Source organism: Agelaius phoeniceus, chromosome 10, assembly GCF_051311805.1.
Source record: "Agelaius phoeniceus isolate bAgePho1 chromosome 10, bAgePho1.hap1, whole genome shotgun sequence".
NCBI classification, from domain to species: Eukaryota; Metazoa; Chordata; class Aves; order Passeriformes; family Icteridae; genus Agelaius; species Agelaius phoeniceus.
The window spans coordinates 21,272,222-21,299,210 of NC_135274.1; the positions used below are offsets into that span (position 1 = coordinate 21,272,222).

At 39.2% G+C, this 26,989-nt stretch overlaps 2 long non-coding RNA genes across 2 annotated transcripts in view; one reads left to right on the forward strand and one right to left on the reverse strand.

Moving 5' to 3' along the window:
* The window catches only part of LOC143694898 (uncharacterized), an 85,679-nt gene extending 71,758 nt beyond the window's left edge, over positions 1 to 13,921 (forward strand). Inside the window, exons 14-15 of the long non-coding RNA XR_013183696.1 lie at positions 10,551 to 10,734; positions 11,174 to 13,921. This is a non-coding gene — a long non-coding RNA (uncharacterized LOC143694898). The remainder of the gene's footprint in view (positions 1 to 10,550; positions 10,735 to 11,173) is intronic.
* Positions 13,922 to 16,835: 2,914 nt separating this feature from the next.
* Positions 16,836 to 26,989, reverse strand: part of LOC143694862 (uncharacterized) — a 49,886-nt gene continuing 39,732 nt past the window's right edge. Inside the window, exons 4-5 of the long non-coding RNA XR_013183590.1 lie at positions 23,134 to 23,321; positions 16,836 to 17,072 (exon numbers count right to left, since the gene is read on the reverse strand). This is a non-coding gene — a long non-coding RNA (uncharacterized LOC143694862). The remainder of the gene's footprint in view (positions 17,073 to 23,133; positions 23,322 to 26,989) is intronic.

The following is a 26,989-nucleotide window of genomic DNA, read 5'->3' on the forward strand; positions in this document are numbered from 1 at the left end:
ACTTTAAAAAAAATAATATTGACTTTTTTCCTCTCCTTGCTTACCAGCTGCAGACTGTGCCATGAGGGAAACCAATCACAGACTCATTCCCAAACTGTCCAGATGAAAAAGACCTGCAGGCTACTTTGCTTATTGCCATAACTCTCTGGAATTGCTTCCTGCCATATATCTGAGTACTATATTCAGGCTAATTTGCCATAACTTTCCACTAGAAACCTATTCCATACCCTGATAAATCTCATCTCTGGCTCTTCCCGCAACTCCCATCCTGAAGAACTCAGTTCATGTTTTCATTTGTCCATTTTCATTCTGAATCAGAGATGCTGCCTGAAATATTTAAAGGCTAAGGACCTCAGCAGGCACTGGAGAATGCTGTCGATGCTTTCCCTGTCATTTTCTTTGCTCTGTGGAGGATCTAGCACTGCAATAAAAATTCCAGACAGGCAAGTAAAATGATCCATATTACTGGACAATCTGCTAGCCTTATCTCCTGCAGATCATGACCTTTTTACCTATAGCTTGGGAAAGTATTATTTAAAAAGTATGAAAGGAGAAGTGCCTTATTACATAGTTGGTTCTACCATGCTGAATTAAAGAAATACCTTTATAGAATACAAAGGACAAATTGAATTTTAAAATAATCTTTCAGCTATGTAGATATTCTCCTGGGTCAAGAGGATGTGGAAATGGTTCAGGCTTTATTCTGCAGTGCAGAAGCCAGCACACACTGGGGTACCCCACTTTCTGTGGTGCTATTTCATCACTGTCTTGCTGAGGGGGAGTTTGTGTAAGGCAGGTGTGGCTGCATTTACTGAATTATGACCTCAGAAGAGACAGTCCCAGCTGGAAGGTAGGACACATCCTCATGAAAATCATTCTCCAGGTGCTCAGCATTCCCATTGGGTACTATATATTACCATATCATCCCTCTGTGATTCAGGAATGCTCATATCTGATGCTGTAAATGCTCATTTATCTGTTTCACCTTGTCCATGACACCTCACTTAGCCCACACTGAAACAAATGGAAAGTTTTTCTGTCCTTTAGAGGGGAATTGAATCAGACTTAGCTAGAAGATAAAATGAGGTTCAGATTCAAAGATATTGAGGAGAGGAGCATAAAAGTCCTTGGTTAGAAGATAGTTTGAATTTTTTTCTTACATTGCAGCATTAATTTTGCATTGAAATAAAAATATTTTTCTATTCTCATCCAGATCTTTGAGCTCTTTATCAGCTTATTTTCCAATACTGCAGCTTTAACACAGGTACTGAATCCTGCTTTTACATCTTTTAGCAGGAACTTTTGTAAGTGTCGCCAAAACATAAAGAATCTGAGCTAGTGCTGATGAGGGTGTGCTTTTTTGGAAAAAATAGCACATTTTTGTGTGTGTATTATCACTTTTGAGCCCTCTCTTGGTTATCTCTCTTTGTTTCACACAAGGATGGTATTAGTAGCCTGGAGCAATCTCTTTGTGCCCTTTCAATCAGAAACACCTCTTGATTTGTATACTTATATAGCACAGGCCACGCTGAAGTGAGAATTTATTTCCTGAAGAAAACAGATTTAATGTGAAAGGTGATCCTCAAAAGCTTCACAGCTCCAGTTGCTTTGGATAAGCCCCAAGAAAAGCAGCTGCTCTCTGAGTGAGTCTCCCACGTCTCAGAGCTGCAGACAAGGTGGGAATGTTCTGTGCACAGCCCCCTCTCCTCAAGGACAATGCACATATTAGAAGTACTAAGAGTACTAAGGGAGGATTAATATGAAAAACAATAAACCCAGGCTTTCACCTCCTCATTCTGCATTGCATTGCTGTTCTGAGAATCTGCCCAGCAGAGCCTTCAGCTCCTGCCCCTCACTAATAATGTTCTCCACCCACCTTTAACTTTGCAATCTTGACTCTGATAACCCCAGACCTTTCTTAACTTCATTGTGTTTGTAGGGAAAAAACCCAACAACAAAAAAAAAAAAAAGAAACAACATTAGAAAAATGTTCACCATCTTTTAGACCACCTAAAGGAATATGTCAATAAGAATGTTTATTGGCAATTTAAGACTCTTTTTACATTTGTTCTTAAGTTAATGAGTGCAAAAATAGAGGGAGGACAGAGTAAGTAGCTTATTGTTTGGAGTGCTGAGAGCTGCCTAAAAGGACATTGTGCTGAGAATACTCTGCAACAGGAAAAAGAGACCCACAGGCAAACAGCTATTATCTCAAGTAATCTTCAGTGAAGAGGATGTGTCTGTGAAATAACTTCTGAAGACCTTGGGTAATTCAATCCCTCAACCTCTGCTCACCAAGCTACTAGATCAGAAGAGAAATGTTCATAAACCCTTTTGAAGTGCACCAAAACATATGGAATATGGTGAATGAAGGATGGGTTAGTGTGTGGCCTAATGATGAGATGAACAAAAGAGGGGAAAAACATTGCACCACCTTTTTGCAAGTTCCATTTATCCATGAAATAAAAATTGCATTTGTATTTGCATTTCCATTACACAGAATTGCTATCTTCTGATTTACCAGTACAATGGTATTGTTTTATTTATTTAAGCTGGATGGTTTGCTTTCCACAGTATGACCAGCTGTGAGAAAAATAGGATTCAATAATGTGAACATTTCACAGTAAATAAAATGCATTAATACAACAATATAAAAGCTGTTCTCAGCAGTTTCTCTAGGACAAGGTCTGTTCTAGAACTATGCATCCAGCTTTCTAAACACTTGGAGAACTATAAAGGTTACATCTTGTTGTGTGAAGTAATACAAAAAAATATATAGAATTTCTGCTTAGGATTCTGCTAACTCACATCTCCCAGTTTGAACAGTTACATGTTTAATTGTCTGTTTCAAGCAGAATATTTCTGCATCTCTGTTTCTTGCTCACATTCACTACTGCAGGCTTCTCTGTAAAATCTTGCATTCTTGAAGGAAAGCAAACAGTGAAGTCATGTCTTAGTTTGAAGGGTAGCAAACCAAAATGAAAATTAAGACACTTGCCTGCTTTTAATGCCCCCAGTCATCCTTTTTCTCCTTGACTACTTTGTAACAACTACAATCTTTCTATTTCTGAGCCAGTATGAAGGAAAAAGAAAAGCCTCTTGAAAATGAAGTGCTTGATTTTGGATAAGTACATATTTTTCTTCAGAAATTACTTAACTGTTCATATGTTCATAAAAGCACCTCAAACACTTAAGTTAAAAAAACCCACACTGTGTTTGTAACTCTTTATATTATTCATTGCAATGGGGTAGTTCAGGATGGTGAAATCAAACATTTAATCTCATTATGAACTTATGTACATAAAGTGTTGCTTACAGTGATATATAGGTATAACAGGGTTTTATTATGAAGCATTTGTGAACTCTTTTTTTAACAGATAATACTTAAAATGATTGAAATTTTAAAAGAATTAATATTTAAGTCAAGCCACGTCTGACTTTTTTGGAGAATATATTTCTGCACTCTTCCCCAAGCATCTGGAGCATGGAGCCATAACCAAAATCTGTGGCAGAAAGGGATGGCAATCACTCTCACATTTTGTTTCTCAATAAAAATAAAAAGCACTCATACATTCTACACCTCTCATTTCTACAGTGCACACACACTGAAATACTCTCTTTATCTTTCTAGAGAAATACATTTTATGTGGTGTATACACCCAGGGTGAGATAAATGAATAAATTGAACAAAAATACTGTAGCTATATTTATATTTAGCAAGATGACTACAGCCTGCATCCTCTGCTGATGACAATTAGTATGAAAGAGTAGAAATTATAGCAAACAAAAAACTTCTTGCACATTATGCATGAGCATCGAGCTGATTTTATTCTAATGTTCCCCGACATCCTCACAGCAGTCAGAAAACTTGAAATGATTAAGCATAACAAAGATCTAAATACTATTTTTTCTTTTCATGCCACTGGTAAATTATAACCTTAAAAACATTGGGATTTCATTGGTGTCACTATTTGATGTTCATAAAAAAAACCTGAGGAATTTACATCTCCAGTTCTAATTATATATGATCTTTAATTCTATTTTCGTGCATAAAAATAGAAGCTTTGCATCACCTCTTCTGCAAGGGTGAAATGCAGATTTTCCTCATGTTATTGTCTTTAAACACCACTTAAGTCAAAGCAGAATGGATGCTAGAGCAGAGCCTTGAGCTGGGTAAGAGATGGCTCTGCTTCCTTTAATGCTCCTGCAGTTGTGATAGGTATCCTCAGGTGTGGGTCTGGACTCCAGTTTTTGGTTTTTTGGTTTTGGTTTTTTTGTTTGATTTGTTTTTGTTGGGTTTTTGTTGGTTTTTTGTTTGTGTTTTGTTTTTTTTTTTCCAAGAAGCACCACAGCAAAGGTTGTAAAGCACTCACTTTGAAAATCGGAGAATTCCTGCAACAAATACTTTTTTCCCCCTGTTGCAGTATCCTCCTGCCCAATGATTCTTCTGCTGACAGTAAAATAAATATTGAACAGTCCTTCAAGGGGTTTGGCTCTTTACTTCTGAGCTTTTAAAGAAAATTATAAAATATCTAATTATTTGAATAATCAAGGCAATGGGTATTTGATCACTAACCTCAAAGATAAAGCCATAATTCAAGACCTGAGGTATATGCTTAATATTGCATTACTCATAATACAAAGAAAGTTATAATTCCCTTGAAAATGTGTTTTTTAAAGGTCATTTGGACAGTGGAATGGAGAAATACTGGGAATTAAATTATATATATTTATTTAATTATCCAAGACTTGCCATTGTGTCATTTGCCAAGCTGTTGGATGAAAGAAATCATGGTCAGTTAAGGACATTAACCTCAAACTTGGATACAATACAATAATGATTGGAAGTCCAACCAGACATTGTGAATAATCTTAGTTTTTACACACATATATTTTTATTATTATATTTCTTATAACTATTGTTTATAGTTATAAGAAATATAAGAATTATAACTATTGTTTATAGTTATAAGAAATATCCAGGCATGGAGGCTGGGTTATCTGTTTAGTGTCAGTGAATTTTGTTTCTGTTTCTGTTTCTGATGGAGATGCACTGGAAAGTGACCGTGGAACATCATCATTGCCACTCCCTGGTCGTTCCTGCTTGCCTTTCTCTTCCCAGCATCCTCAAGAGAAGCCAATTTAGTCCTGATCTCCCTTTTCCCACATCATCCCTCAAGGCTCAGCACCCCTGCTAGCAATTACCATTAAAAATACACTTTGACTTTGATGTGACCTAATGCTCAAGCTGGAGCCAGCCAGGAGACAAAGCAACCATTTCTATTTTAATATTTCAAACACACCTTAAGCAATTTGGAGATCTCCCATCAAAAGCAGTTGCTGCCTAGAGAGCCACTGCCAACTTTGTGAAGCCTTGTGCCATGGCAAGTTGTTCCTATCAAGATGCCCATCAGATTTCATTGTCTGGTTGCAGATAATTAAAACTATTAACTACTATCTATTGAGACACAAGGAACTGCAAATGCAGAAAGGCCCCTTAATTGCACCTGGGCTGATTGAGGAATGTGGGTTTGGACCCTTTCCTCCTTCTGCAGCCCCTGGAACAAACCCTGATTACAAAGGCCAAAGTGGCTCCCTCAGGTACAGGGTTTCAGTCCTGAGTTTGCCACCACCCCCTTTGCTGAGGCAGAGCAGTGAGTGCCACACTGCACACAGGGACCCCAGCAACATGCTCAGAGATCAAACCCACTTCCCAATTCCTCTTTTCACACATTTCACCAGTTACTCCTTCACTTTGTTGTGTATGTTTCTTTCCACTGATTAGATCTCAAGTGATGCATCTCCCACTCACATTTAATCTTCTTTGTTAGTTAGATGCTGAGTGTACCAAGCAGGACTCTGAGCATCATTTATTCAGAAATGTTATGTATTTTCAGCAATATATCTGACCATTTTCTGCTGTGAATGTCCTCCCTGTGCAGTGCTCAGGTGTCTGAGTGATTGCCAAAGCTCTTTAGTGGACTGCAGACATCCTGTTATTAATCTGAGTAACTGCTCACCACTCATATTCTCAAGAACCCCATCACTTCTGCTGCACAGCAACAATATTTGGGCTTTTGACTTTCTGAAATGCATGTAGCAATATTTCACACCACGTGCTAACCCAGGTTCTCAGGCAGAAAACAGCTGCAGTTATGCAGCTTAAAAAAAAAAACAAACCAAAAATTTCTGTGTTTAAAAGTGACTTGTGGTCATTTTTTGGAATAAATTTTAAATGGAAATGAAAATTCATAGCCCCCCATAGAATATAAATCTTCCCAAACCTTCTAAAAATTTACAGCTGGACAAAGAAAGCCAGGTCACTACCTCATTGCCCTGAGTGACATCAGGACAGTGGGCTGTGGCAGTGTCATTTGGCCACCACAACTGTCACAAAATGAATGTGAAAGAAGGAAAAAAGCCAGCTGTGTCATGTTGCCCACATTGTCAGTTTAAAGAATAAAATATTGTATGGGTTTCATCTCAATTATTAGGTCTATAGTGGATAAATGATCCAAGTGAAAGGCTAAGGAGATTAAAGGAGGTTTATTTACCCAAAGAGCTCTCCAATTCTATGATAGTAGAATTCTTCATTGTAAAAAAACCCCACACTTTCATCTGAGGAACAATAGCACAAATTGCAGATATTCACTAGCAGAGACAAAACTTACTTTAAACAAGGCAACACAACTACTATTATAATTTCTGCTGTTAAGAAATATTTTAAATTGTTCTTGTTCCCAAACCTCCACTTGGAGATCAAAGACCAACTTTAACAAGAAATTATCTCTTATAAAAAGGGGCCCATTCTAAGGAATGCCTAAAATAAAAATGGACAAAATATGTGTACAGTCAACTATCCTAGGGCAGCAAGAGCAACCCTGGAGTTTCTCACAGAGCTGCTGCTGCTCTCTTTTATCTTAGCACACCTTAAAAGCAGCTTTTCTTGCTGTCTATGCCAGCTCTTCCACAAGAGAAGCTCGGCAGGAATCCTCAGGGTGTGATCCAGAGCTGCCCTTGGACGTCTCAGTGCCACAAGTCCATTGCTGATGGGAGAGAGGGCCCTGGTGGGGAGAGGAGTGGCAAAGCACAGCCTTAACAGACCCCACAGAAAACCTAGCCAAAGAATTGTAAGCGTTTACATCAGATAAAAAAGAAATTTAAGGTAATTTAGATACAGCCTGGCTAAAACATAAAACAGGGAAAGCAGCCAGCAGATATTTTAAGGCCGGGTTTGCAGAGGAAATACTTAGAACAGGAATACAAAGAACTGTGAAACGTTGTGTAAATAGGAGAGGTCAAATGAAGGGAAAATTAACAAAATGTACAAAATGCAAGGTTGTGTGGCTGCTTCATGATGATTTTGTGAGGGAAGCACTCAGACCTGTTTCACTGGATACAGTAAAATACAAAATGAGCTGGGCAGAAGCAGAAGAAAATGTTAAGCAGCAATCAGAGGTGCAGCATGAGAGTATTTCCATCCCTGAAGTACCCATTTCTGGCTGCTGTTTCACTGTGATTCTTTTTGTTTCCCCCTCTGGAGCCACTAACCTCCCAGCACAAAGTGATCCCAAGCCTTGGGACAAACATCCCAAGAGCTGCTTGGGACACTGATGCCTCTGTAATTTACCTGTCTGTGCCATTTGTACCAAAGTCCTGCCTCTGGAAACAGCCAGCAACTGGGGTTAGGTCCTGCCAGAAATAGCCAGAAAATAACTGCTCTGTGATAAAATATAAAAATGTAATCCAGTCCTGAGAATGTGTATAATTTCCCTAGCCTTTTTTCATAATTGCCTGGAAAATATTCTTGAACATTTCACGTAGATTATTAGAGAACACTTAATTTATGCTGCTAAGTACTGCCTTAAAATACCTTTACCAGAGTCTTCAAAATGACAAACACCTGTCTTATCATTCACACCAAGAATAGGTTTCCACAAGACCATAATAACAAAATGATAATTTGTGAGGTTCTGAAAGAAAATGGGAGTAGTAAAAATCATCACAGAATTAATGTTTTAATATCCCAATAACATTATAGTTTAATAAGACTAAGGTTTTGAGATTGAATTTAAAGCATAAATCCCTAGAAGAGACTTTCAGAAGCCTAACATGCAATTATTTCATTTAAAAAAATTAGCTTTAAGGTGTTAAATGTCTCTGTCAATAGAAAAGCAAGGAGAGGATGTGAGCACACACAATTATAAACAAGAGCAGCTCAGCACTGGAGATGTTTAGGGAATAGAATTCTTTGACAATGTTCAAGGTCCAAAATTGTTCCATCCAGCAGAGCAGTTTTATAAAAAGACATCAAAATAGACAATTGTTGGTGCAAAGATTCCCCCTTTGTGGAAGGCAGACTTGATGCTTAGTGAATCCTGGCTCAGAGCTGTTTCCAGATGCAGGGATGATTTCCATGAGACTTCAATTTCTGGGAAATAGGGTGGTTTATCTCAACAGAAGATTGTCTTGTCTGATGAGGCCTGACTGGCCCTTTTCTGCTTCATTCCTATAGGAGGTTGCTTAACACTGGTGATTGTTTTATTTGTAGAAGTTAACATAAAAAGAACATCAAGCTTCTACTTTAAAAAAATAAATTGCATAACTGAAAGCAAATGGTCAGTTGTACAGAAAATGGGAAGAATTTTCTGATGGTGAGTCAGAAGTGTGTGTACCATGGCATGGAAAGAGATGCAGCCACTGTGGCTCAAGTGCAGCATCACCAGTTTGTGTTTCACAGCCAAAGCCAGGCAGGAGACACTGAGCTGTTTGGTGCTCACTGTGTGCTCAGCCCAGGCTGCCAGACCCATTCAGAGCAACCTGGGTGTCACTGGGAGGTCCAGAGGTGCAAATTGCAGCAAAAAGCTACTCAGTTTGTAGAGGTGAAAAGCTATTTCTACCCCAAATCCCTCTTCCTGTGGTGGGCCACGAACACCTGCTCAGCAAGTGAACTCCTGCAGAGTTCACTGATGTCTCCAGGCTTTGGATCACATTTATGCACTTGATAAGCAGAAATTTGATCTCTAGACACACCTCGGATCAAACTACACAGATACTGCAAGGTGAGATGCCATAGTTTCAATTACTTTTCTTCAACTGGGTGTGTGTAAGAGAAAGAGCAAATAAAATAGACAAAACTGCTGTTATTCAGAAGCCACCCTGAGAAACAGGGAGACAGGGAAAGATTAAATTTGACAGAGACTCCCTGGAGGGCTTTGTGAGAGTTAGGGAGGACTTTTTTTAACCCTGGCACATCTGAAACTGAGAATCTGAGGCAACAAAGGAATAACAGTAGCTCAATAGCAGGTAACTTTATTCTTAATTCATCTGAGAAATGCTCTGGAAAACTATTTAAAGCACAGTGGAACATTATACAAATAATACTTCCTTGGACAACAAAAGAAAAAGTAAGGCATGCCTAATTTGTGAGAGGAAATTGCTGGAGAAGCTCAGATAATGCTGTAGCCTTTTGTTGATTTTTCTTAATAGTGACTATAATTGCAGAATGTGTCTATGTGCTATGAATAGATGCTGTGAATGAATTTCAGTACCCTGCTAGTCAATTTTTCTTACCAACAAATGCACACCCCAGAAAACATTTACCTGTGTGGCAAGTAGCATTTAATCAATGTACTTTGCACAGCTGATGGAATTTCAGTGGGGATTCATTAGAGGCTCCCTTAAATGTGTATTTGGCACTGCTGCCTGTCCCTGGGCAGCTCCCAGCCCAGCTGTGGGTCAGTCAGAGGCAGGATGAAGCCAGAGCCCAGCTGGAACACAGGTGTGCTGGAACAGAGGTGTCAGGTATTCTATTCACAACCAGAATTCCACAGCTGCACAGACACCCATGCACAGAGTTCTCTCTCAGCTTGGAAAAGTGGATGTGGAGCAGAATCTCACAGGTTTTAGTCTCTCCAAAATGAAAAGGGGAAGCAGATCCTATTTAATATGAGAATCAATATTTAGTGAGTCTCAGTGACATGCTTACTGGATCTATCTACACCACATAAAACTGCCTTCAGCTGACATATCAGTGACAGTCTAAGTAATGCTTCTGCTTAGCTGCCATTGTGCTTGAAGCCTGTCATTCTTCCCAAAACCACTGGGCAGTTGGGTGTTGCATGGTCCCAAGGGGAAGGGGAAACACACTGAGCTTTCTTAACATGACTTGGCTGTGAATTTGTTTCATTGTGTTGGATTCAACTATTTTCATGTCCTCTCTGAATTAGTTACTGCTTAATCTGAGTTGAAATCTAAGAAACCAGAAGTGTGAGATGAGGCTAAAAATCATTTTTGAGGAACCTGACTGAAAATAACACCCTGCCTTGGTTTAGCAAAGTCATGTCTGGAGAACTGTCCTTACCAGCTTTGCCAGGAGCTGAGATGGAGCAGCTGTTGAATGATGCTTCTTGGAAAACCACACAATTATTTCAAATAAAATTTCTGATAGTTGTAATTTTAAGGTAATGAAAAGACTTTTGAATAACTTTTCTTGAAACTTTTCTGGTTATATTCTTTGTTTTCCTGAGGTCCTTCCTTTTTTCTGATAGTTACAAATACATAGAGGCTCTCAGAATAAATCTGCATGGGTCACCTGACTTCAGTGGGTTCCTGACAACTGGAAGGAGTTAAACTCCCAGCCTTGTGATTTAGAGCATGAGAAGATCCACGTCAGGTCTGGTTTGGGCCATCAGCCTCTCTCCAGCAGTGCATACCAAGGGAGAAATTACAAGGGTAAGAATTTGCAGCTGAGGCAGAAATTACATCTACTAAGTCCTCAATGGAGTTTTTTCCTTCCATCAATTCTGCTGCTGGAGTTTTAACTTCAAATATATTTCTGGCTCATAGCCATGAATTTGACTAGTTGTTTAACTAACTAGTCTAACTAAACTGATCATTAAACTGGGTGTTGGGAAATGACTTTGTGATTGTTTGGATCCTGTAACCCAAACAGCCCATTTGCTGTCCTTTTTTTCTTCTATTTTGAGAAACAGTGAGCAATTCCTTTCTCTTAATTTCTTTATTTATAATTGCACAGACCTGTGCCATATCACCCCCAGTCATTTGTTTTCCAGCCCTAGGCTTGCTTGGCTGTTTTCTTTGACAAAGGAGCTATTCAATATGTTTGCTCATCCTTCTCCCTGACTAGAGTTCTTTTATTTTCTCTTTCCAGATGAGAAAAGATCTAAATAAATACTACCCAGAGACCTCTTACTTTCTTTGAAGACTGCAGTGATCTTTTTAACAGTGCTGTGTAAAAATGACATATGTGAAATACAATGAAATTTGTCGAGAGTTCCAACGCTGAAGATTAAGTAAATATGATTTTACTCTCTGTACTAAATCTGCTGATGAAGAAGCTAAATTCTGATCAGCAGCAGTTACAGTAACTAGCCTGCCTGCTTCTCTCATGCTGGGGATAATTCTGCCTTGGAGATGCCATTTGTTGATATCTCTTTGCCATGACAGATGTTTAAGCTGATACTTCCTCAGATGACAAGACTGAAAATAGACTTAACTCCATTTGATGGAAACCCCCCAGCATCCATGGAACCAGTGCAGACCTTGAGCCCTTTATCTTGCCTCTCAGACAGTACTTTGGCAGCCCCATATATGATAATGTAAGAATAATTGCTTATTACATCTCTGCTGTAGCATACAAGCATTGTGTAATTCAGCATTAATGTCTGACAACCCAGCTGTCATCTTTCCAAAAATACTTGCTCTCTAACTACTGTAGCTGCTGCTGCTGCTTCTACTTCAAACCAAGGCAACGGATTTTGCTCTGGGGCATTTTGACAGGGTGTTATCTTTTGAAAAGACAGATGTTTGTGCTGCAACTGTCTGGTGGTTTTAAGGTTCATGCACATGTTTCAATAAATAAGTGCTAAATTACTTGCCAGGTTTTGAGTTAAAGTGGACTTCTAGAGAAATGTGTAGGTGAAACCCAAAAGTAAGATGAGCACGCTAACAAAAAACAGTTTCAAATCACCTTTGAAAAAACATGAAAAGCCAAGAAGCTCTGGCTTAAAGGCTTATGAATGTGAAAAGATACTTAGAATTTATAAAATAGATGGTGGTGTCATTTTCTGCCCTTCCATTTCATTTCCCAAGAGAAATACTTCAAAGGGAGGGCAAATAATTCCTCCCCTTCTAAGGATTTTATTATTTGAAGTAGTACATAGGTCCTTATTGACCCAACTTTGATTTGTAAGCTGATGATGAAATTAATTTGGCCTTTGGTGTAACCACAATTAACTTCTCCAGAAGGGAGGTGATTCCATGTCCTGCAGTAAAAAAGTCTCTTTGGAAGGAGCAACCTGGAGCCTTTGTGTTGTTTGAGGCTTCAATAGACTCGTGCCAGTGAAGTGAATTCCCTGCCTCTGGCTGCTCCTCTGCCCTGTGTGCAAACTCACCTTGGCAGATCAATTATGGAAATTCTCTCTCATCAGAATGACTGATTATTATCTGATAGGGGAGTTTAATGCCTCATTCAGATTCCCCACAATGGAGCAAAGAAAGATCCTGAGAATGGCACTGACTGAACAGACTCTAATATTCTTTAGAAAGCCTGGTTAACCTGTCACTACTAAATGAATATGTGTTGTGTCTCTGTGTACTTTAGACTCTGCCTTGTATTAATAAATGGAAGTAGGATAAACTACTTGAGGTTTAAAACAACTTACAGGGAAATATATGAGACACTTCCCTCCCTGTGGTTATCTGCAATTGCTTCTGAATAAAGGGTGGGGAGGAAGAAAGAGAAAAGAAAAATAAGGATCCGTTTTTTAAAGTATTCTGAAAGAGTCTTCTGCTATTAACTTACCAGAATGTCAGTCTGAGGACTCTGATCCTGGGGAATTTGCTCAGTAGGATCACTCTAAGTCATTCTGGAATCACAGAACCCATCTCTATCCCCTCTCCATCCCTTCCTTCTCCATCCCTCTATCCCATCTCAATCCCATCTCCATCCCATCCTCCAGCATGACGACTGACAGTGCCCCAACCCCAATTCTTAATAATTTTCCAACTTTGACAATTAATAACTAATAATTCCTATATAATCCAATGGGATTTCAGGCCCATGGTTTAAACTCAATTTACTGTACTTTCATAACTGTAATTTTTTTTTTCTTTTCCTTCCCCTGAAGGCACCCTCTTCGTTGAATTCTTGGAGGTGAAGATTAAGCTGACAGATGGTATCAGCAGAAGAATGATTATGAGTTTTAAAAACCTTGATATTTTGGCTTAGTACACCATTTTTCATGCAAATACTGACATGGATATTAGCATCCAATTAAGAAAGTATAAAACTGTGCCATTCTGTTACAGTTTACATTACAATAATTTAATGTTTCATTAAAAATACTAAGAAGGGCTGCTCTGAAAGGGATAAAAATCAATGATCTATATATCACTTCTGCTGCTTTGCTCTTCTGGCACAATGTGGCAGTGAAAGTGGGCTATAAATGTCTTTAAATTATTCTGTTAATCTCAGTTGCTTTTTGAATTTTTTGTGTTCTGTCTTTATCAAAGGATTGATTCATATCAGCACACACTCCCTGGTGTTAAGGGAGTGTTAGTAACATAAAATGTCAACTCTTCTTTCTTTATAGGGTATTTCCAATTTATTCCAATAGGTTAGGTGATGTCTAAACATTCACCCTTTGTTATTTGGACAAGGACTGTCAGTGCAGTTTAAACACCAAAACCAGCTGATTGTCCACAGACAAATGTTTTTAAATGTCCTTTGTTTACCCTTTAGTTTTGTTTTTTGTGAGAAAACCTATTTTCTTGGCACTTCCACTGAATAATAACACACTCTGTTATTAGAACTAATTCTCTGACTTGTTTTAACATCACCACATTCACATAACTTTCTAAAAATAAGGAATAAATGGAAGGAAATTTCCCAGCCTCACACTGCTGTGAAGTAATATATGAAAGAACCTATCTTTATTATAAAAACCTAAAAAAAATTAGCTCATATGAATACTTTTCTCTGCAAACACTATTACCTAGTTAGCTTAAAATTAAAATAAAATTTGGAGTGTCTTAATTTGGAAATAGATTAATTTGGAAATGGATTAATTTGGAAATGGAAATTTGGAGTGGCATTGGGTCAAGAAAATTCAATATACTATGCCTATTTTCATAAATTTCAGGGATTTAATATGCTAGATTTTGCTATTTTAACCAAGAAAGATATATTTCAAAAGGTTTTGTCCAAGTATATGTACATTAGTTTACTTCTTTCTCACAGACAGTGAAAAGGTAAAAATCTCCTTCTCATCATATCTTTTATCAATGAACAAAATAGGACAATGAAAATCATTAAAATCTCATTCAATTCTGGTTTTGTGAGAAACTTTAAAAATTTTGGACATGCAGCCACATTATGTAGTAAATTATATAAGTGTTACATCATGAGTAAACCAGGGGCAAAATTGTACATGCAGAGACAATAAATTAACACAACTGAACCCTCTCCTCAGGGTCTGACCCTCAGCTTGGGGACAATCACCTGGACAGGTGTCACCTACCCAAACAGCCTGATCAGTTTAAAAAGTATTTGAGACTGAAAACCTGAGACAAACCTGTGACTGAAAACCTGAAATCCTCCTTCCTGCTTTGTTTTTTCCTTCTTATTAAAAGTGGACATCCATCCCAACTTTGTGGCTCCTGCAGCTGCTGGGTCCAGGCAGGATGGCAAACCTGGATGGCTCAGCCTGGAAAAAAGGCAGTGAAGGTCCTGAGTGCTGGAAATCAAACAGCTCTGCCAGCCAAACAGAATTGCACCAGAAATAGCAACAGCTGGTTGCAAGTATTGCTTGCAGATTGTCTTCTTTATTAGCAGATATCAAAACCTCCAGTGACAATTCATCACTTTTCTAATCCTATTAGCAATAATTGAGAAATGCCAAGTCATTTCCCTCAAATTTCCCTCTGCTCTCTTTACATCCTTAAAGCACCCAAGACTGGAGCACAACCTGAGTCCAAGAACAGTGGCTGGCTCTAAGTTGACTGAAAAAACCCAACCCTGTGCTAGAGAGGCTTTGCCAAATTGTTTTAGAGGACAACAAAACCACCGAGTTGAGGTTTTTAATTGCAGATGCTGAAGCTTATTTGGATTTTTTTGTTTTCACACGGGTGGTGACAAGACTGCCCTACAAGGCCACACTTCACCATAACTCCTGATAGCCATTGTCTCTGATATAAAAATCATTGTCAATGCTTTAATACAATAACCAGTAGCCTGGCTGATTTTGCAGACTCCTCTTGTAAAATTTTCAGACTAATGTTCATTTTTATGGTTGGTATAAAGGGTAGAATATTGTTTAATTTCACGCAATGGCTAGAAGCTAATGCTAAAAAACTCAAATTCAAAGGAGTTTATCACAGATAGGCAGGCAGCAGGACAGTTTACCCAGGAAAGCAATGGACACTTACACACATAAAATCCTTATTTGTCATATAATTCAAAGAGCAAACATTTCAGACCTTTTTTTCCAAAAGGTCAAAATACCATCATCTGAAAAAGTACAAAGAGTCAGAACATTTTTTCTTAGGTGAAATATTTTGATATCTTTTCACAACATTGTTCCAGGTTTTGTTCCATTGTTCCACACCTGTTCCCACAATGTATCACTGGAGGTATTGTAGAACATTCCAGGAGCCATGTGGGAACAGAGTGTGGATGAGGCAAAAAAAAAAACCCAGCTGTCTACTCTGTAAAAAATAAAGAATTTCAGGATTCATGCTACAACGTGTAGAACCTCCTGTGGTTTTTATTCTTCAGACACAAGGCAGCAGTTTTACAATGTCACTTAATGCTAAGTGACCTGCTCTCCTCTGCTGGGATTCAGCCATACAGGACAAAGACAGCTTGGAGAAAAGGATTTAATGAATACTCACTCTGTGGATCAGCCCAGCGCCAAGAGAGAGAGGGGAGCCATGAGTGAAAACTTTCCAGTTTGCAATGGTGAGCAATGAGAGAGAGGGGAGCAATGAGTGAAAACTTCCAGTTTGCAATGGTGAGCAATGAGAGAGAGGTGAGCAATGAGTGAAAACTTCCAGTTTGCAATGGTGAGCAATGAGAGAGAGGGGAGCCATGAGTGAAAACTTCCAGTTTGCAATGGTGAGCAATGAGAGAGAGGGGAGCAATAAGTGAAAACTTCCAGTTTGCAATGGTGAGCAATGAGAGAGAGGTGAGCAATGAGTGAAAACTTTCCAGATGTGCCTGCCGTTTATCTCACACTGTACTCTGGTAAACAAAATTCAAGGGAGAGCACATTAGAGAAGAACCAGACTAATGGTCTGCAGAGATCCTTGTGTTAATGTTATCTCTTTATACTAAAAAGATGCTTTTAGATAAATGCATTTGCAGTTCCTTTCCTGGGCACCTAAATGAATAAAAGGGTGATAATGGCACTTTCATTATTTTAGGGACATATTTACACCTTAACAAAAAAGCTCTTGTGGGGGCACAAAACAGAGATGCAAGAACTTAAATTAATAGGAAAATGTTTTGTGGGTCATGTTTGAAATGAAAATATAAACTGCTATCATCTTCAGCTTAAAGAAAAGCCTAAAAATGGTAATGAGATTTATAAAACAGCAGTCAAACTTCATCCCCTCATTGTATCAAAAAATCTCTTTCTGTAAGTTTTCAGGAATAAACCCACAGGAATGTTTCTTGGACAATTAGGAATGGAGGAATTTCTTTCCATACATGAAATCATGTTTTTCTTTTGTGACAAATATCATCTCTTAAAACAAAACTTCAAGTACATACAGACACCAGCAACCTTGAGCCACCAGTCTGGTGGCTCAATTTGGCATCCTGATCTTAGCAATTTCAAAGGCATGCATTTTTAAGGAAAATTTCAATAAAGTTTAACCTTTGTAAGACATTAAATGTACTTATGAATTACGGAGTGGTCGGGTTCTGGTCTCATATTCTGGACTGTTTTCAGTGCAGTGTCCAGCAAGATGCAATTTCTCAAGGCTAACAGAGGAACACAGGAAAATTTCTTCCTTCAGATGGTCCTTCTTCATTTGTCATTTGGTGACTGGAACAAAAAAAAAGCCTTAATATAACCTTAAAATAAAGAAAATTATGAAATCTGAAGTCAAAATTTAAAGCAATGCAAAACACTGAAATATGCCAGCATTTGATCTAAGGATCCTACAGAATTAGCATAGTGAGCATATGTTCATGTTCAAAGATAACAGACATTTATGATAACCCTCCCTAAACTTAGCTCATCTGTGATTTACATATTTAAATGTTCCATTTTTTTTTTAATGAACTAAATCAGGGTCACCTTCATCATTTGTACAGAAATATACACACAGCTTTCATTTATATAAATGTTTAACTACAAATATTGCACCTCAATTTTTAAACAGTAAATCTGTATCAAATTGCTCATTTTCTTAGCCAGTAATTTTTGTAATTTATAATTGTATTTTCTTTCTCTGCCTATGTGCCAAAAGTCTGTCTGCAGAAATGCTACTTGAATCTCATTCCTCCAGACCTGAGTTGATTATTTGTTGGATCTGTTTTTCCTCCTCCCAATAATTTTCTCTTATAAACTCCTTAGTAAAGTCCTCCTGGACAGCAGCAATCTAGCTACTTTAAAGTTTTTATCAGAACTTCTATATTTCCAGAAAAAAAATTGGGAACTCATAATTCTAGCACAAGCCATTTCTAATAAACACTTCTGACTAGCTTAGCATTAGCCATTTGATATGGACACACCAAGAAGGTGATCTACCAGCATAAATCTCATAATTGCAGTAAAAGCATAGGTAAATGCCTAAAAGCCTCCAATCACAAAATTATCTTAAGACATTTTGAAAGCATATTAAAAATGCAGATGTTTCTCTTTTTTTCCTGGTTATATATGGCACTTGTGGGAAGCATGGCACTCATGAGGATGACACAGGAACATTCACAGTTTTACCAGAAAAGAACAGGTTTGAAGTCATGCCTTCCTAAGCAGTTGTGTGGTTTGCTGTAACCAGGGCCTGATGTAACACTTCAGCTGTGACCATTTCTGTCTGATTTTTGGCTGAAACACAGAGCTGTATTTCCAAGCTGGCCTTTGCTGTAGACACATTTCCATCCAGAACAAGCTGATCCTTCTGGTTTGCTCACCTCCAGCAGCAGTCTGGAATTGGAGGCTGGCAGGGCTTTGTAGGGATCTAAATCCTTCTTGAAATTGATGGGAAAAGTATCTTTTTTTTTTTTTTCTTTTTTTCCTTTTTGCCTAGTGAGTTGTGATTAGGTTACAAAGGCAAAATTCTCCATCAAGATACAACAAATACTCTTATTAGCATGGATAGATTTCACAGCATTTGTATGAGAAAAAGCTGGACATCTACTGAGGTCAATTTTGGAGCTGTTTGTGTTCCACATTTAATTACCCTCCACAGGCCAAGGAAGCTTGCCAAGGGCACTGCTGTAGCTTTTTACAGCAGGTTATGTACTTACATTTTATATATGAATATCTAAAGGTACTTGAGGGCACTACTGGAAAAGCAAACCATTAGGTGCTGTGCCAGTGGATGTGCAGCTTCCATGGCTTCAAACAATGTTTTCTCTTTATTGGGAAGCTTTTAAAGCCCTGCATCCATTTTTACACTTTGGCTACACCACTAAAAACCCCAAAATACAGTGCAGAGTGTTGGAGAGTGTGCATTAGCTCTGCTATCATTCTTGCTCTTGGTTAAGGGACCCCCCAGGCCATTTGTCAGTGTTATGAAGCTCCCCCAGCGAGTGCAGCCAGCCATGGCATCCAACGTGCCCATGCTGGGGCTACCTGCCTTCCTAGAAAGGCTTGGGGCAGTGGAAGAGCTCATTTCAGGGTTAGAGAAGCATTTTAAGGCTTTTTGCTGTTTCCATCCTCAGTGCCTTGCACTGGCTGCTGGAGGCACTTCCACACTGCCAGCACTGAACGGGGATTGGTTTGATTCCTTGCCACTACAGAGATTAGAAAATATACCAAAGCACATCCCAGGGTTGTGATACCTTCTGTACATGCAGTAACTGGGCTTTCAGAATAAAACAACCCCTCTAAGCCTTTGCTCTCCCTCCAGCTCCTGGCCCCCCTCTAGCACAGCCCTTGCTGTTGCAGTTCTTCTCCTCAGCTCTTACCTGCCCCTAATTCCACATTCTCTGTGACCTCCCTGGTTTCCCCAAAACCTGGGACTCACAGGGGTGGCTGTCCCTGCTCTGAGGTGAGAGAAAAGCAGCCATGCAGAGGGCAGCAGCAGCACTGGGGATCACACTGCCTCAGCAGCTCACCCAGGGAAAGCCTCTTCAGCTGAGAAGAGAGGGACAAGCACAGACACAGGCACCCAGGGCTGGAAAAGCAAAAGTTTTGTACTCAGTTTCCTGGGAAGGGGCATGTGCAGGTTCCAGATAAGGATCATTGAATCATTAAGCTTGGAAAAGACCTCTGAGGTCATCAAGACCAGTTATCAACCTTAAGGGCCAGGTCCAACACTGAAGCATTTGCTAAGCACCTCATCCATGTGGGTTTTGGAACACTTATGATGTGGCACAGCTACCAGAGAGGGAAATACTTCACATCAGGGTGTACTGAACAATGTTTGGTATTCAGCACTCTACAGCCCATGGTTCAGGGAGACAACACCATTAAAACCAGAGGTTTAGACTCAAATGAATGCCATACATTATAGGAGAGTCCCCAGTGAGACAGGCCCAAAGGACTGCACTGAGAATGGGTTAAAATTTAGCCTGGATAATGATCTTCTGCTGCTATTAATCTAGTATATGGCACAGGAATACAGCACATAAAGTTACAGATTTTTCTTTTCTATAATCACAGAAGCAATAAAATGAGATATTCCCAAGCTTCCTGTGTTCATATAAATGAAAAACAAAATTTTAAAAACAAAGACCTATATTTGAGTTGCAATTTTTTTCAGGCAGGCTTCAAATCTCAGAAGTGTAAAACAACAAAAAATTATCTCCCAACAAAAAGAACTGCCTTTCATTGTTCCCCTTTCCACTTAGGGCCAAAAGTCTGCTGACGTTTCATTCATCTGCATCAAATTAAGTTTGGGTGGGAGGCTGGGTTTGTTTGCTTTCTTTTCTCCTAGGAAAGCTGACCTGGTTATTGAACATACCTCTGTTGTATAAAACTAAAATATAACTTCCTTGGTCCTGCTATTTTCCCACAGATTGTACAGTTCTGCATTCCCAGGTTATCAAAATCTGCTTAAATGAAAACCTTAAATGGGAATGTAAAATTAAAGAAAAACCTTTGTCTCATTCCCCTGTTATGAAGACTAATTTAGTTATTGTTTAATCTGATAAACAAGAATGTATTCATTGAATATCTAGTCAATAAATTGCCAAATAATTATGTATTTGGCTTAATTAATTTAGTTGTCTTCAATCTACCAGTCTTCATTTCTCTGCAAGAGTATATCATAGTCTTCATCCCCTATCTACTAAATATTAGACATTTTGATGTTTGCCTGGTGCCACCCTATGTTCAGTGTAGAGTTTTATTACAGAAGAACAAAATGGGGCTTGCAAATGTAAAATCTCCCAGGTTGCCCTCGGGTAAGCACAGTACTTATATGCAAGAGTTATTATTATGAATCTGATAATTATACCATACACAAAAGGCAAGGTGGAGGATGGTGCAGGAGTGCACTGCACCAGAGCTGTACTTCAGCTGCAAGAGGAAGGAAAGTTTAACTCTTGTTTTGCTGAATTCAAGGGCAGATTTGCCACAGAGAGCTGATGAACAGGCAGCTGCTCTCCCGACACACTCACTCCTCTGAAAACACCAACAGTTGGACTAACTTCAGAGTTGGCTCTTTTAAGCCTTAAATATATGTTTATGCAAGCAGCCACCATTTTCTGCACTAGGTGGGAAATGCTGCAAATGTTGGTTGAAAAAATAGCAAAAGCTCTTGCAGTTGTGCCAGCAACAGACACTTTTCAGCAGGCATTTGATGGAGCTTTCGAGTCTCATTGGTGCTGTATTTCCATGTTTTGAGGTTCCAGCAAAGTGATCAAAATATGTATATTACCTTACTTAAAAACAAAACAAAACAAAGAAAAAAAATTAAAAACAAAAGACTAAATACATTGAATAGTTTGCATTTGCAGCAAATTAAAATTCATTATATTCCTGCCTTCTTTTTGTTCGTTTTCTGGCTTCTGAAAAGTAGGCACGCTGCTGCCTCAGTAATATTTACAGCACATGGTAAAACTGATTTCTCTGTGATCAAAATCCCTCATATTTTACTTCCCTGCTTATTCTTAAACACAATATTGCTCTCAGTTAGGCTGCATAATAAAAGCATGTCTAATAACAGCCACTTCTTGTTTGTGCTCCTCACATCACTGACATTTAGAGAATAATTGTACAATGGCATAATGGGGTTCATAGAACATTTTCAATAACAGTAGATGGTCACAATTTCACTCCTACCTAGTATTTCTACTGCATTATATATTAATTATACCTTAATTAGAAAATTATATCAACTAGAGTAACAGACTGTGTGCCGCTTTTGCCTGGGATAGAGATAATTTTCCTCCTAGAGCTAATGTGGGGCTGTGTTTTGGAAAGTGTTGATAGCACAGGGATGTTTTAGCTATGGCTGAGCAGAACTGACTCTGTCAGGGCCTTTTCTGCTCCTCATCCCCTCCAGCAGCAAGGGGGCTGGGGGCCCAGGGATTTGGGAGAGGACACAGCTGGGACAGCAGACCCCAGGTGCCCCAAGGGTGTCCCATCCCTGATGGGGGATGATGCTCAGCTGGGGAGAAGCAGCAAGGGGCACATGCACAGAGGGATGGTTTGTCTCCCCAAGCCATCCTCAGGGGTGATGGAACCCGGTTTTTTTGGGGATGGCTGCACACTTGCCTGGACATGGGAAGTGGGGAATGAATTCCATGCTTTGCTTTGCACTGTGTGCTATAATTTTCCCTACTGAAGTGTCTTTATCTCAACCCATGTGTTTTCTGCCTGTCACTTTTCTGGTTCTCTCCTCAGCCCCGCTGGGGAGCAGCAGATCTGTGAAACTGAATTGCTGGCTGGGGTTGAACCATGACACCATGAAAAAGTGATCCTTTCTTGAAACACAGCATGAGCATTTTCATCTGGAAAAGGGGCAAGATCAATATTTAATTACCTCAGGAGGAGCTGGGAGAGCTGCCCAAGAGCGCCGTGCAAAGGGCCACTGACCAGTTAAAGAGAGAGCAAATTCTGCTCTTATTTAAGATGTGTCAACACCTCAATAGGAAGGTGTGGCTTGTGCAGCCCAGCCTGTGAGACAGCTCCCCTGGGCCATGGGAGCAGTGGTTCAGCAGTGGCACTTTGGAATGGCCTTGCACAGCTTGGGGAGAGGGGTGAGCACGAGGCACAGGCGTGGGTTAAAGCACACTCCTCCTGCACTGCTGGTACAGGTGCCACGAGTTACCCAAGGCTTCTGTTGTAACTTCATTCTGCTGGCAGGACTTACCTTGGTATGGATTTCTGGAATAATTCCAGATATGTCATGCACATAAGAATTGGAAACAAAAGCATTTATTGAGCTACATGGTTTATACACTGCTTTGTGTCCATAAACTAGGTGAATTATTTCTTATGTGCTAAAAATGTTCAGTGTGTCTCAGATGCCATATACACAGCAGAGTAAGACAAACTTTGAAACAAAATAAAAAAATATTTATACATATCATATTTATATACGTTTTGAATTTCTTGTCTTCCTACTTTGAAACTGTGTTTTATATTTCCATTTGAAACATTATGCTAAACTCTCCTTGGCACACAAACTCATATCCTTTTACAAGTCAGTTGGCTGCCTTATAGTGCATTACTCTATTGGAAAATCACAGCTGGTGAGAACTGGCACATCATGGAAAAATACAGAGCATTTTACAGATATTCTGAATTCTGAAGTGGGCAGTTGGGGAAAGACAGTGGAGAACCCTTGTCAAACAAAAACTGCATATGCAGAAACTCCTCTGTGCCAGGAAACTCTGGATAACTCAAGAATGCTGCCTGCAGACAGTGCACTTTAAACCCCACTGACAAATCAGAGTGAAATGCAGTCAGATCTGAAGGAAAGCCTCACCTTGGCATGCAGTGATCACCCTCCTGCCCCATATTCATGTCCTGTGAAAACTTCAAGGCACTTCCACGTGTGGCACACCCCAGGAGCACTGGTGGGCAGGGACTTCTTGTCTCAGTGCATCTCAGATGGAATTTGCAGCATTTAACACCTAACAGGGGATATGGTGGAGTTAGCTGTGCATCAAAAACCTGAAATGAGGGACAAAGCAAAATATCAGCCAAAGTAAGGTCTGAGGCATAAAAGCTGAAACAAAGAAGGAAAGCATTTGGCCTGCATTGTAAGAAATCAACATTCTCTAGTGCTATTCCTCAGTGGCAATTACCAGTTGAGTTATGCTTGGAAGAGATGTCAGAAAATCAAAAGCCTGGTAGGAAAAGGGAGCAGTGTTGGCTGTCCATACTTCTAGTCCCGTCCTTCCTACAGCCAGCAGTGACACTTCCAACACCAGAAGGTGAAAGTCTTGACTCTGGCAATGCAGTCTAGAAAGGCTGGGCTGGTTGCATCTACATAAAAAGTATTATAAGGCCAAAGGCTCAATAAATGGATCATTTCTGGAGAAATCTTCATTCATACAACAGCTGATGGTCACTTTGCAGATCCACACAAGGACACATTGTCACTCTAGTGCCTGGAATTCAGCCTCCTTCCCCAGCAAAATTAAGCTTTGAAACCAAGATTTATGATGATGCCTCAATGAATTTTTGGCAGAGTTTATTTTAAAAAGAGGTCCCTGACATTACTAAGCAGTAAAGCAAAGCTTTACCTCTTTACTTTAATGAAGCAAAGCTTCTTTACTATTAAAGGTAAACTCCTGTGTGCCCAGATGGCCAAGAACACCCTAGGCCAAAAGTCAACCACCTTTGGGCCAAGTAATGACCTCCAAAGAAACAAAATCATTAACTGCCTCTGACAGAGCTCACAGCAGCTTTTCACAGGCACCAGGATCAGGACACTGGTGCCTGCAAAGCTGTTTGGGCACAGCCATATTTTGTCCTGTTGGACAGAGCATGTCAATACAGAAAGCTTTTCCCTCAATGGAAAAGGCCCTGAAAATAGAAACATGCAAGTGGACCATTCATTTTTAGAACAGTTAATCATAATTGATCCTTACACAATGAATAGTAAATAAGAGTTATTATTAATAATGAATAATAAGACTGAATTATAATGGTGTGTTTATTAGGCTATCAATAATTAACAGGGATTTGCCATTTATTGTAAATACTCTTACTCTTTCTGTTGCAGCTTTGGATGGCACAATTTATATGGTAATTTTATATGAAACAGCACCAATTACAGCATGGCTATTACAATAGAGTTGAAACAAATGATGACTTTTTCATTTTATTCACTTTCAGCACAGCCTGCAATGTAAACATGATCTAGAGAAGGGAATAAAGAAGTTTTGTGCAAGTGTAATAACTATGGCTGGTAATTTAACTTCCCCCAGGCAATCACATAGCAGAAGTAAATACAATGGGACACAAATGAAGGCAGGCATGGGCTGGAAAAAGGGTATCAGGGTTTGTTAACTAAAAATGCCACTAGTTAAAATACAAGTTTGCATTTTTAATCATTGTATTACTTGAAGACAATTGCCACTAAGCTCTCCATGGCATTTAATAGAGTCTTGAAAATTTCAGGAAACACAGCCCATCTTTAAAAATATTTTAAACCGATTTTACAATCCTGGCAGAATCTGCAGCTTTGATATTAATAATCAGTGTTTTCAGAACTGCCTTGGATGAACCTGGGTGGCACACAGATGGCAAGTCATTTACATGATAAAAAGGAGAACTGGCCCATCTCTGGATCCCGAGGGGGTGCCATGACCCATTAGCAGAGAAAAGATGACCTTTACTGAATAATAATTGAGAACTATTACTAAGATAATTACAAAACCAATTGACTGCCAGAAGGCCTAGACCTTGGCTCTCCAATTTATACAGCAACTGCTGGTTATCTGTACAGAAAAAAAAGACAGGCTTAGGGTTCACAAACACCATAACCTCAACATCTGCCTGCCATCTAAAGATAATGATCTGGTATTAATTAATTTGAACAGTGCAGTCATTGCAGAGGTAAACTGCATCACAAATCAGACACTTAACATAACCTGAAGTTATCATCTTTCCATCCAGCCTGTATTGACAGGAAGAATGCTCTCAGGTAAATTAAACTGTTGCAGGTCACAACATGAAAATGAATTAAGTCAATTCTCTTTAACAGGGAACATGATTGCAACCCTGTGCTGGGTGCTGTACCAGTTAACATGATAAAAGCTTTTTAAAAAACGTTTTGCAAAGTGCTCCTATCATATAATTTCCTAGTGCACTCACCTGCAACTGTTTTTCCAGTTTCCCTCTGCTACAGGAAAGAAGGGACAGAAGTTATTGGCCTTTGTTAATTTTCAAAAGAGGGATTTCAGGGAACAAAACTATTAAAGGGTGACGCCACCAATTTTCTGTGAGGGAAATCCTGGGCAGCACTAAAAATCCATGTAAGATTCTCCTGGGCTTCTCCCATGTCCTCTGCAGGCATATGAGATATAAAAAATACAGTCAGCACACCATATGTGTTGCTGATTGGATTTCCAAAATTATCCTTCCTTACATTTGAAGGATATTTTGAAGCAGCTTTCGAAAGCAGAAGGATTTAACAACTTAGTGCCAAGTTTCACACCTGGGAACTGATATTTAGTAATGTAGAACATCAGAAATACCTGGAACTCTAAAAAATCATAGCTAGCCCTCCTCCTTATGATGGAACAGCTGAAATTACTGTGACAAATGCTTTGGATAAAATGTTCTTTCACCTAAACCCCACTTCTTGATTTTTAACTCCGGTACCAAGTCCCATAGTTGGGATTCTTTGAGGACTCTCCACTAAAAGGAGTGTTACAGGTAGTCATTCTTCAAGGGAGATAATTTAAGTCACAGCATGAAATTTATATAAAATTCAATTCACATTTGAGACCTGTAGTAAAAAAGAGCTGCCAACACTGACAGAATGCTTGTTCTGCATGACAGAAATGCTAATAGAGACAATTTCTTACCCAAGAAGTACCTATATAATAGCATGTGGTGGGAAAAGGAGATAATGCATTCAATTGACAACAAGATGTGTGAGTTAGAATTCAAATTAATGAAGAGTTTAAAAAAATTAGCATTAGCTGCACTCTCAGGTGAACTATCTATTCCCTACTTAAAACATGTAAAATAGCTGGGACACTTGCTCTGAACTTCAGGAGTGCCACCAGATGCCAGGTCACACCCACAAAATGGATTGGTTTGGGATTGAAGGTTTAGATTAGTAAGGATTGATTGATAGATTTTTTAATTTTTTTTTTTCCAGCTGTACTTTTCAAGGGGGAGTGTGTTGGGGGAAGTAAAGCACCACTGGCATTTCTGTGGGAGCTCCCTCTTCACTCTGTCCTGAGTGGGACAAAATCTGGATCAGGAGTGCATGGAGTTAGGGCTGATAGCAGCCCTGACCATGGGAACCTCCTTACAGACAGGGTTTGGGAAAAGCCAATTGCCAATGATCTGTCCATGTGCAAGTTTGGAGAAGCAAAAGCATGGCAGCCTCAAGACCTGTCATCAGAGCTTAGACAGCTTTATTCTGGTGTAATGCCTTTGTTTACAAAGACCCTGGCTTAGAAGACAGCATAATTTTATTAAAAGTCTTGGACAATTTATTCCTGTGAGCACTCCAGAGTCACAGCAATTTATTATATTTTTCTACCGACCTGATATAAATAAAATCTGAAAAAATAGTGAATATATGAATAGATGAATACATCTTCTAGGAGAAAGGACATCAGTGGCAATCAGAAATAGGAAGAAGATAAATACTC